Genomic DNA, 9,724 nt, shown 5'->3' on the forward strand with positions numbered 1-9,724 from the left:
ACTTGCTCAAATTGCCTTATGTGGATTATGTGAAACATGCTAGGTAGAAATACCTGTTTTACTTTGGTATGGAAATTTGAATTGAATTGAGTATTCTTGCATTGCTGCTGTGTGTTTACTTTGGGACTAAGGGACGGTATCCCGGGAGATCCCCCTGTATGTTTACTTTGGGAATACGGAATTGTATTCCGGGAGATCCCCCTGCACTTTTACATTGGAACTACGGGACTGCACCCGGTAAATTCCCCCAGTACCGAATATTTACATTTGGGACTACGAATTGGGATTCCGGTAGATCCCCGCGCACTATGAGTTGGACTACGGGACACTATCACGAGAGATCCACTGGATATTTATATTTGGGTCTACAGGACGGTATCCTAGAAGATCCCCGGTTGTTATCTTTGTGTGAGCTGTATTACTTTCCGTGATTATTTGTCTCTGTTATAGCTATTGTTGTTCTTTCTATCTTGTGTTACTTCTTACTGTTGCACTTAACTATACTGTCTTATTCTATACTGTTATACCTTGTATTTCATTTGACCTTAGTAGGGCCCTGACTCTCCTTGTCACTACCCGACCGAGGTTAGGTTTTGCACTTACTGAGTACCGCTGTGGTGTACTCATGCCCTTTCTGCGCATGTTTTTCATGTGTAGATCCAAGTACTCCCACTTAGTCTTATCACTCTTGAGGCGAGGCGCTTTTGTAGAGACTTCTAGGTATATCTGCCGTGTCCGCAGACCGAAGAGTCCCTTTCTATTCCCTATACTATTTTAGCCCTTCTGTATTTTCCTTGCTGATAGACATTCTGGAGTTAGAGCTTTTTATGTGTCTCTTAGCTTGTGATTTATGGGGTTCCGAATTTTGGTAGTGTTAGATTGAGATTCTTGTACTGTTATATGCCAGGCGGCATCTTAAACATTGTTTAACCTTGTTATCTCAGTTTTTAATTACATTCTTCCGCAATTGTTTCTTTTTCCGTATTTGTTAGGCTTACCTAGTCATAGAGAGTAGGTGCCGTCACAACAGTTCACGGAGGGCGAACTGAGGTCGTGACAAGTTGGTATCAGAGCTCTAGGTTCATAGGAGTCATGAATCACAAGCCGGTTTATTAGAGTCTCGCGGATCGGTACGGAGACGTCTGTACTTATCTACGAGAGGCTATGTAACTGTTAGGAAAGTTCCACTTCATTTGATTTCCTTGTCGTGCGAGATTTTTGATATCACAATTCTAAACCTCTATCTTCTATTCTCTCACAGATGGTGAGGACACGTGCTACCCGAGATGATGAGGCACCCCGTGCCCCCTACTGGAGCCGTTAGAGGCTGGGGCCGGGGTAGAGGCCGAGGACGCGCACGTGGTGCAACCAGAGCACCCGCGCGAGCTGCTACCGAGGTGCCACCAGCAGTTCGAGCCGGAGTCCAGACACCTGATACGTCTACTACTACTACTCCAGCACTCCAGGAGACTCTGGCGCAGTTTATGACTATGTACACTACTCTAGCTCAGGCAGGGTTGCTTCCCCTTGCTGCAGCTACATCCCAGGCCGGGGGAAGAGCACAGACTCCCGCCGCCCGCACTCCTAAGCAGCGAGTGCATGTTGATCAGGTCCTAGAGATTATTCCTGTACAGCCGGTAGCCCCAACTCAGCCCGAGGAGAGGGCAGTAGCTTTAGAGGAGGAGCAGAAGAGGCTTGAGAGGTTCAAGAAGCATCAGCCTCCTACATGCAGCGGGCTAGACTCAGATGATGCTCTTGGATTTCTTGAGGAGTGCTACCGTATCCTCCATACCATGGGTATATCAGGATCGAGTGGCGTTTCCTTCACTACCTTCCAGCTTTGAGGAGCCTCCTATCAGTGGTGGCGTGCTTATGAGTTAGACAGTCCGGATGAGGCAGCTTCCCTGACTTGGGCTCAGTTTTCAGATATGTTCACGAGAGAGTATGTTCCCCAGAGTCTGAGGGATGCTTGGCACGCAGAGTTTGAGTATTTGCACCAGGGTACTATGACTGTCTCGGAGTATGCTGTCTGTTTCACCGACTTGGCTAGACATGCACCAACTTTGGTTTCTACTGTTCGCGAGAAGGTTCTTCGGTTTATTGAGGGGCTTATTTCCAGCATCAGGTCTAGCATGGCTCGTGAGTTGGAGATGGATATTTCTTATCAGCAGGTGGTGAGAATTGCTAGGAGGATTAAGGGTATGCATGCTAGGGATAGAGAGGAGAGGGAGGCCAAGAGGTCTCGAGAGTCGGGCCATTATTCTGGTGCCCGTGCCCCAGCTTCAGGCCGTCATGGTAGGGGTTATATGAGTCGCCCTGTTCATTTAGCTCTTCTAGCATCCAGTGGTATTCCAGCTCCTTCCAGACCTCAGGAGCCTTATTATGCGCCCCCAGTATCTAGTGCGCCTCCTGCACGGGGTACTTCCAGTGGTCAGTCCAGCAGACCTGGCCCGAGCCAGCCACAGCCGCCACATCCTCCCAGAGCTTGTTTTGAGTGTGGTGACACACGCCATATGGTGAGGGATTGCCCCAGGCTTAGGAGGGGTGCACCTCCATAGACTTCTCAGCCACAGCATGCCCCGCAGAGTTCTCAGGCTATGATTACAGCACCAGTTGCTACCTCACCTGCTCAGCCAGCTAAAGGTGGAGGTCGGGGAGGTAGAGGTCACCCTCGAGGGGGAGGCCAGGCCAGATACTATGCCCTTCCTGCTCGTACCGAGGCCGTCGCCTCCGATTTTGTCATCACAGGTACTATCTTGGTCTGTCACAGAGATGCATCAGTTCTATTCGATCCAGGCTCCACTTATTCTTATGTGTCCTCTTATTTTGCCCCGTATTTGGGCGTATCTCGGGATTCTTTGAGTTCTCCTGTTTATATTTCTACTCCTGTTGGAGATTCTCTTATTGTGGACCGCGTTTATCGGTCGTGTTTGATTGCTCTTTGTGGTTTTGAGACCAGAGCCGATTTGTTATTGCTCAGCATGGTAGACTTTGATGTTATTCTGGGCATTTACTGGTTGTCGCCCCATTATGCTATTCTTGATTGTCACGCGAAAACCGTGACGCTGGCTATGCCAGGTGTATCGCGAGTGAGTGGAGGGGTACCTTAGATCATACTTCCAATAAAGTTATTTCATTCCTTAAGGCTCAGCGTATGGTTGAGAAGGGGTGTGACGCGTATCTAGCTTATGTGAGAGATGTCAGTATTGATACCCTTACAGTTGATTCAGTCCTAGTAGTATGGGATTTCTCTGATGTGTTTCCAGCTGACCTTCCGGGCATGCCGCCCGATAGAGATATTGATTTTGGCATTGATTTATTGCCAGGCACTCAGCCCATTTCTATTCCTCCGTACCGTATGGCTCCTCCTGAGTTGAAGGAGTTGAAGGAGCAGTTACAGGAATTGCTTGATAAGGGTTTCATTCGGCCCAATGTATCACCTTGGGGTGCTCCTGTCTTATTTGTGAAGAAGAAGGATGGTTCTATGCGTATGTGTATTGATTATCGCTAGTTGAACAAGGTTACAGTGAAGAACCGTTATCCTTTGCATGTATTGATGACCTGTTTGATCAGTTACAGGGTGCTCGTGTGTTTTCTAAGATTGACTTGCGTTCAGGCTATCATCAGTTGAAGATTTGGGAGCCCGATATCCCGAAGACTACCTTCAGGACTCGGTATGGTCATTACGAGTTCCTTGTTATGTCATTTGGGCTGACCAATGCCCCAGCAGCCTTCATGCATTTGATGCACAATGTATTCTTGCCATATCTTGATTCATTCGTCATTGTCTTTATTGACGATATTCTGGTATATTCCCGGAGTCGGGAAGATCATGAGCAACACCTGAGGACAGTGCTCCAGACTTAGAGAGAGGAGAAACTATATGCTAAGTTCTCGAAATGTGAGTTTTGGTTGGATTCCGTGGCATTCTTGGGTCACGTGGTTTTGAGTGAGGGTATTCAGGTTGATCCGAAGAAAGTGGAGGCAGTGCAGAGTTGGCCCAGACCATCCTCAGCTACAGAGATCTGCAGTTTTCTTGGCTTGGCGGGTTATTTCCATCGATTTGTTCAGGGGTTTTCATCTATTGCAGCACCTATGACCAGGCTGACCCAGAAGGGTGCTCCGTTCCAGTGGACGGAAGAGTGTGAGGAGAGCTTTCAGAAGCTCAAGATAGCTTTGACTATAGCCCAGTCTTGATATTGCCTACCGGTTTAGGGTCTTATACTGTCTATTGTGATGCCTCGAGGGTTGGCCTTGGAGCGGTATTGATGCAGGACGGTAGGGTGATTGCCTACGCGTCCAGACAGTTGAAAGTACATGAGAAGAATTATCCTGTCCACGATCTCGAGTTAGCTGCTAGTGTTCACGCCATGAAGATCTGGCGTCATTATTTGTACGGTGTGCCTTGTGAGATTTATACTGATCACCGGAGTTTGCAGCATCTGTTCAAGCAGAAGGACCTTAATTTTCGACAGAGGAGGTGGTTAGAGCTGCTGAAAGACTATGATATCACTATTTTGTATCACCCGGGCAAGGCCAATATGGTGGCCGATGCTTTGAGCCGCCGGGCAGAGATTTTGGGGAGTTTGGCTTATTTACCAGCAGCAGAGAGGCCCATGGCGATGGATGTTCAGGCCTTAGCTAGCCAGTTTGTGAGATTGGATCTTTCGGAGCCCAGTCGGGTTCTAGCTTGCGTGGTCTCTCGGTCTTCCTTGATTGATCGTATCCGGGAGCGTTAGTTTGATGAACCTCATTTGCTTGTCCTCAAGGACAAGGTTTTTGCATGGTGATGCCCGAGATGTGACTATTGGTGATGACGGGGTATTGAGGATGGATGGTCGAGTTTGTCTACCCAATGTTGATGGGCTTCGAGAGTTGATTCTAGAGGAGGCCCATAGTTCGCGGTATTCCATTCATCCAGGTGCCGCGAAGATGTACCAGGATTTGAGACAACACTATTGGTGGAGGCGGATGAAGGAAGATATAGTTCGGTTTGTAGCTCGGTGCCTTAACTGTCAGCAGGTGAAGTATGAGCATCAGAGACCGAGTGGATTGCTTCAGCAGATAGAGATTTCGGAGTGGAAGTGGGAGCGGATAACCATGGACTTCGTAGTTGGGCTCCTACGGACTTCGAGGAAGTTCGATGCTATTTGGGTGATTGTGGATCGGCTGACCAAGTCCGCGTATTTCATTCCTGTGAGTACTGCCTATTCTTCGGAGCGGTTGGCGGAGATTTATATCCGGGAGATTGTCCGTCTACATGGTATTCCGGTTTCCATCATTTCAGATAGAGGTACTCCGTTCACATCACGGTTCTGGCGAGCCGTACATCATGAGTTAGGTACTCGGGTGGAGTTGAGCACAACATTTCACCCTCAGATGGACGGACAGTCCGAGCGCACTATTCAGATTCTTGAGGATATGCTCCGTGCATGTGTGATTGAGTTTGGAGGGTCTTGGGATCAGTTCTTGCCATTGGTAGAGTTTGCTTACAACAACAGTTATCAGTCCAGCATTGAGATGGCACCGTATGAGGCTTTATATGGTAGGCAGTATAGATCCTCAGTGGGTTGGTTTGAGCCGGGTGAGGCTAGATTATTGGGCACAGACTTGGTTCAGGATGCTTTGGAGAAGGTTAAGGTGACTCAGGATAGACTCCGTACAGCCCAGTCCAGATAGAAGAGTTATGCGGATCAGAAGGTTCGTGATGTTTCCTACATGGTTGGAGAGCGGGTCCTGCTTCGGGTTTTGCCTATGAAGGGCGTTATGAGGTTTGGGAAGAAAGGGAAGTTGAGTCCAAGATTTATTGGCCCTTTTGAGATATTGAGGCGTGTCGGGGAGGTTGCTTATGAGCTTGCCTTACCTCCCAGCTTGGCAAGAGTTCATCCGGTATTTCATGTTCCGATGCTCTGGAGGTATCACGACGATCCGTCGCACGTGTTGGATTTCAGTTCAGTCCAGTTGGACAAGGATCTATCTTATGTTGAGGAGCCAGTGGCGATATTGGAAAGGCAGATTCGAAAGCTGAGGTCAAAGAACATTGCATCAGTGAAGGTTCAGTGGCGGGGTCAACCGGTCGAGGAGGCGACTTGAGAGACCGAGCAGGATATGCGCAACCGTTACCCTCATCTTTTCACTACTTCAGGTATGTCTCTATACCTGTTCGAGGATGAACGAATATTTAAGTGTGGGAGGATGTAACGACCCGGCCGGTCGTTTTATGAATTTATGCCCCGATCCCCTATTAACTGCATTCCCCGTGTTTGTTTCTGCTGTTGTGAGTTGCCGGGAGGGTTTATTTGGGGTTTCGGAGAGTTTTGGGACACTTAGTCCCCTAAATGAGAGTTAAGTTTTAGAATTTGGACCGTAGTCGAATTAGTGTGAAGACGGCCTCGGAATTCCTTTAGCTCCGTTAGGTGATTTTGGGTTTAGGAGCGTGTTCGGATTATGTTTTGGAGGTCCGTAGCTTATTTAGGCTTGAATGCCGAAAGTTGAATTTTTGAGGTTTCCGGTTCGATAGTGAGATTTTGATCTAAGAGTCGGAATGGAATTCCGGAAGTTAGAGTAGCTCCGTAGTGTTGAATGTGACGTGTGTGCAAAATTTCAGGTCATTTGGACGAGGTTTGATAAACTTTTTGATCGAAAGCGTCATTTGGAAGTTTTTGGAATTCTTAGGCTTGAATTCGATGATGATTCAATGTATTGATGTTGCTTTAGGTGTTTTAAGGATTGTATAAGTTTGGATAGTGATATATGACTTGTTCGTGCTTTTGGTTGAGGTCCCGGGGGCCTCTGGATGATTTCGGATGGTTAACGAAAGAGTTAGGAATTTGGTTTGGCAGCTGAAGTTTTTCCATTGCTGTCATAACCGCACCTGCGGCTAGGGGACCGCAAGTGCGGACTCGTAGAAGCGAGCATGGAGCTGCAGATGCGGCCACAAGCGAAGGCAGTAGAGATCGCAGAAGCGGAAGCGTTGCCGTACCTGCGGGACCGCAAATGCGAAATCTGGGTCGCAGGTGCAGAGATGGAGATTTTAGTAAAAATCGCAGAAGCGGTTCCCTCAATCACAGAAGCGGTAGCGCAGAAGCCGGTATTCGATCACAGGTGCGGATTTACTGGGCAGAAAATAAGATTTTCGAGGGTTTAGTTTCAAAAGTTAGAAAATTGATTTGGAGCTCGGCAGAAGGCGATTTTGGGAGATTTTTGAAGAGGAATTCAGTGCGTAACAATTCCTTATCCCTTTCTAGTTGTATTCCGTTAATCTACTGCTAGTTTTATCATTTAATTTCGGATTTAAGATGAAAATTGGGAAAAAATTTGAAGAAAGTTCTTAGACCTAAATTTCGAGTTTTGATTGGGAATTTGATATTGGATTTGGATAATTTTGGTATGGTTAGACTCGTGAGAGTATGAGGATTTTGAAAATGTAAATTTTACCCGATTCCGAGATGTGGGCCCGGAGGGCGTTTTGGTCATTTTACCTAATTTCGCGTATTAGCTTAGAATTTATTTGTAGAATCAGTTACTTGAAGTGTTATTATTATGCAATTGAATTGAATAGGTTTGGGCCATTTGGAGTCGAGTACTCATGGCAAGAACGTGGTTTCAGGTTGATTTTGAGCCGGTTCGAGGTAAGTGGCTTGTCTAACCTTGTGTGGGGGAAACTCCCCTTAGGATTTGGTTTGTTGATAACTGAAATGCCTTGTACGTGCGGTGACGAGTGCGTACTTGTGCTAATTGTTTAAAATCCATTTTTCTTTAAGTAACTATAATGTGATTTCCTTTTTCCTTGTTCATACTGCGTGTAATTTAAGCCTGCTATTAGCCTAGGGAAGCATGTTTAATTGACTTAATTGCTTTACTTGCTCAAATTACCTTATGTGGATTATGTGCAACATGCTAGGTAGAAATACCTATTTTACTTTGTTATGGGAATTTGAATTGAATTGAGTATTCTTGTGTTGCTGCTGTGTGTTTACTTTGGGACGGTATCTCGGGAGATCCCCCTGTATGTTTGCTTTGGGACTATGGAATTGTATTCCGGGAGATCCCCCTGCACTTTTACATTGGAACTACGGGACTGCACCCGATAGATTCCCCTAATACTGAGTATTTACATTTGGGACTACGGATCGGGATTCCGGTAGATCCCCGCGCACTATGAGTTGGACTACGGGACGGTATCCCGGGAGATCCACTGGATATTTATATTTGGGACTACAGGACGGTATCCTGGGAGATCCCCGGTTGTTATCTCTGTGTGAGCTGTATTCCTTTCCGTGATTATTTGTCTCTGTTATAGCTGTTGTTGTTCTTTCTATCTTGTGTTACTTCTTACTGTTGCACTTAACTATACTGTCTTATTCTATACTGTTATACCTTGTATTTGATTTGACCTCAGTAGGGCCCTGACTTTCCTCGTCACTACCCGACTGAGGTTAGGCTTGGCACTTACTGAGTACCGCTGTGGTGTACTCATGCCCTTTCTGCGCATGTTTTTCATGTGTAGATCCAGGTACTCCCACTCAGTCTTATCACCTTTGAGGCGAGACGCTTTTGTAGAGACTTCGAGGTATATCTGCCGCGTCCACAGACCGAAGAGTCCTTTTCTATTCCCTGTACTAGTTTAGCCCTTCTGTATTTTCCTTGCTGATAGACATTCTGGAGTTAGAGCTTTTTATGTATCTCTTAGCTTGTGATTCATGGGGTTCCAGATTTTGGGAGTGTTAGATTGAGATTCTTGTACTGTTATATGCCAGGCGGCACCTTAAACACTGTTTAACCTTGTTATCTCGGTTTTTAATTACTTTCTTCTGCAATTGTTTCTTTTTCCGCATTTGTTAGGCTTACCTAGTCATAGAGAGTAGGTGCCGTCACGACAGTTCACGGAGGGCGAACTGGGGCCGTGACAAACGAGGTCATAAAACCGAGGACTGCATCGCTCTAAGAGAAGAGGTCGTGAACATGCTTCACCAAGGGCACTTGAAAGAGCTATTGAGCGACCGGGGAAGGGCTAACTTCGCTCGAGGACGTGAACAGCACCAAGGTTCGCCGAAACCGCCTTCCCCAACTCGAACCATTGATGATCATCGGAGGGGGCAACGACGCGTCGGTCAACAGCGTAAAATTCTCCATTACCCACAAACTCAAACGGTTTATCACTCATGAACGGTATGACGAACTCGAAGAAAGTATCATCTTCGATAAGTCAGATACCCACGGTTTGGCTTCCTCACTATGACACTCTTGTTATCACTTTACGCATATTAGATACAGATGTGAGACGTATCATGGTGGATGATGGGAGCGGCGCGTGCCTTATCCATCCTCGAGTACTTGCACAGATGAAACTCGAGGATAAGATAGTGCCATGCTGTATCACACTAACCGGTTTTAACAATGCAGTTGAATGAACGTTTGGAGAAATCACACTCCCAGTCCTAGCCGGCGGCGTCACTCTGGAAACCACATCCCATATCATGGATCAGGACACGGCGTACAATGCCATAATAGGTCGACCTTGGATACACGCCATGAAGGCCATCCCCTCCAGCTTGTACCAAGTTATCAAATTTACCACCTCATGGGAAGTATACATCATCTGTGGAGAACAACGCATTTCCCGAGAATGCTATCGTATCGCCCAGGATTGTACAATCACCCAACAAATAAAGGGCAAAGCCAAAGAAGCATAGCAATTAACAGGGTCGAGGTCGAGCAGTGA

The sequence above is a fragment of the Nicotiana attenuata genome, chromosome 2 (assembly GCF_001879085.1).
Source record: "Nicotiana attenuata strain UT chromosome 2, NIATTr2, whole genome shotgun sequence".
Taxonomy (NCBI): domain Eukaryota; kingdom Viridiplantae; phylum Streptophyta; class Magnoliopsida; order Solanales; family Solanaceae; genus Nicotiana; species Nicotiana attenuata.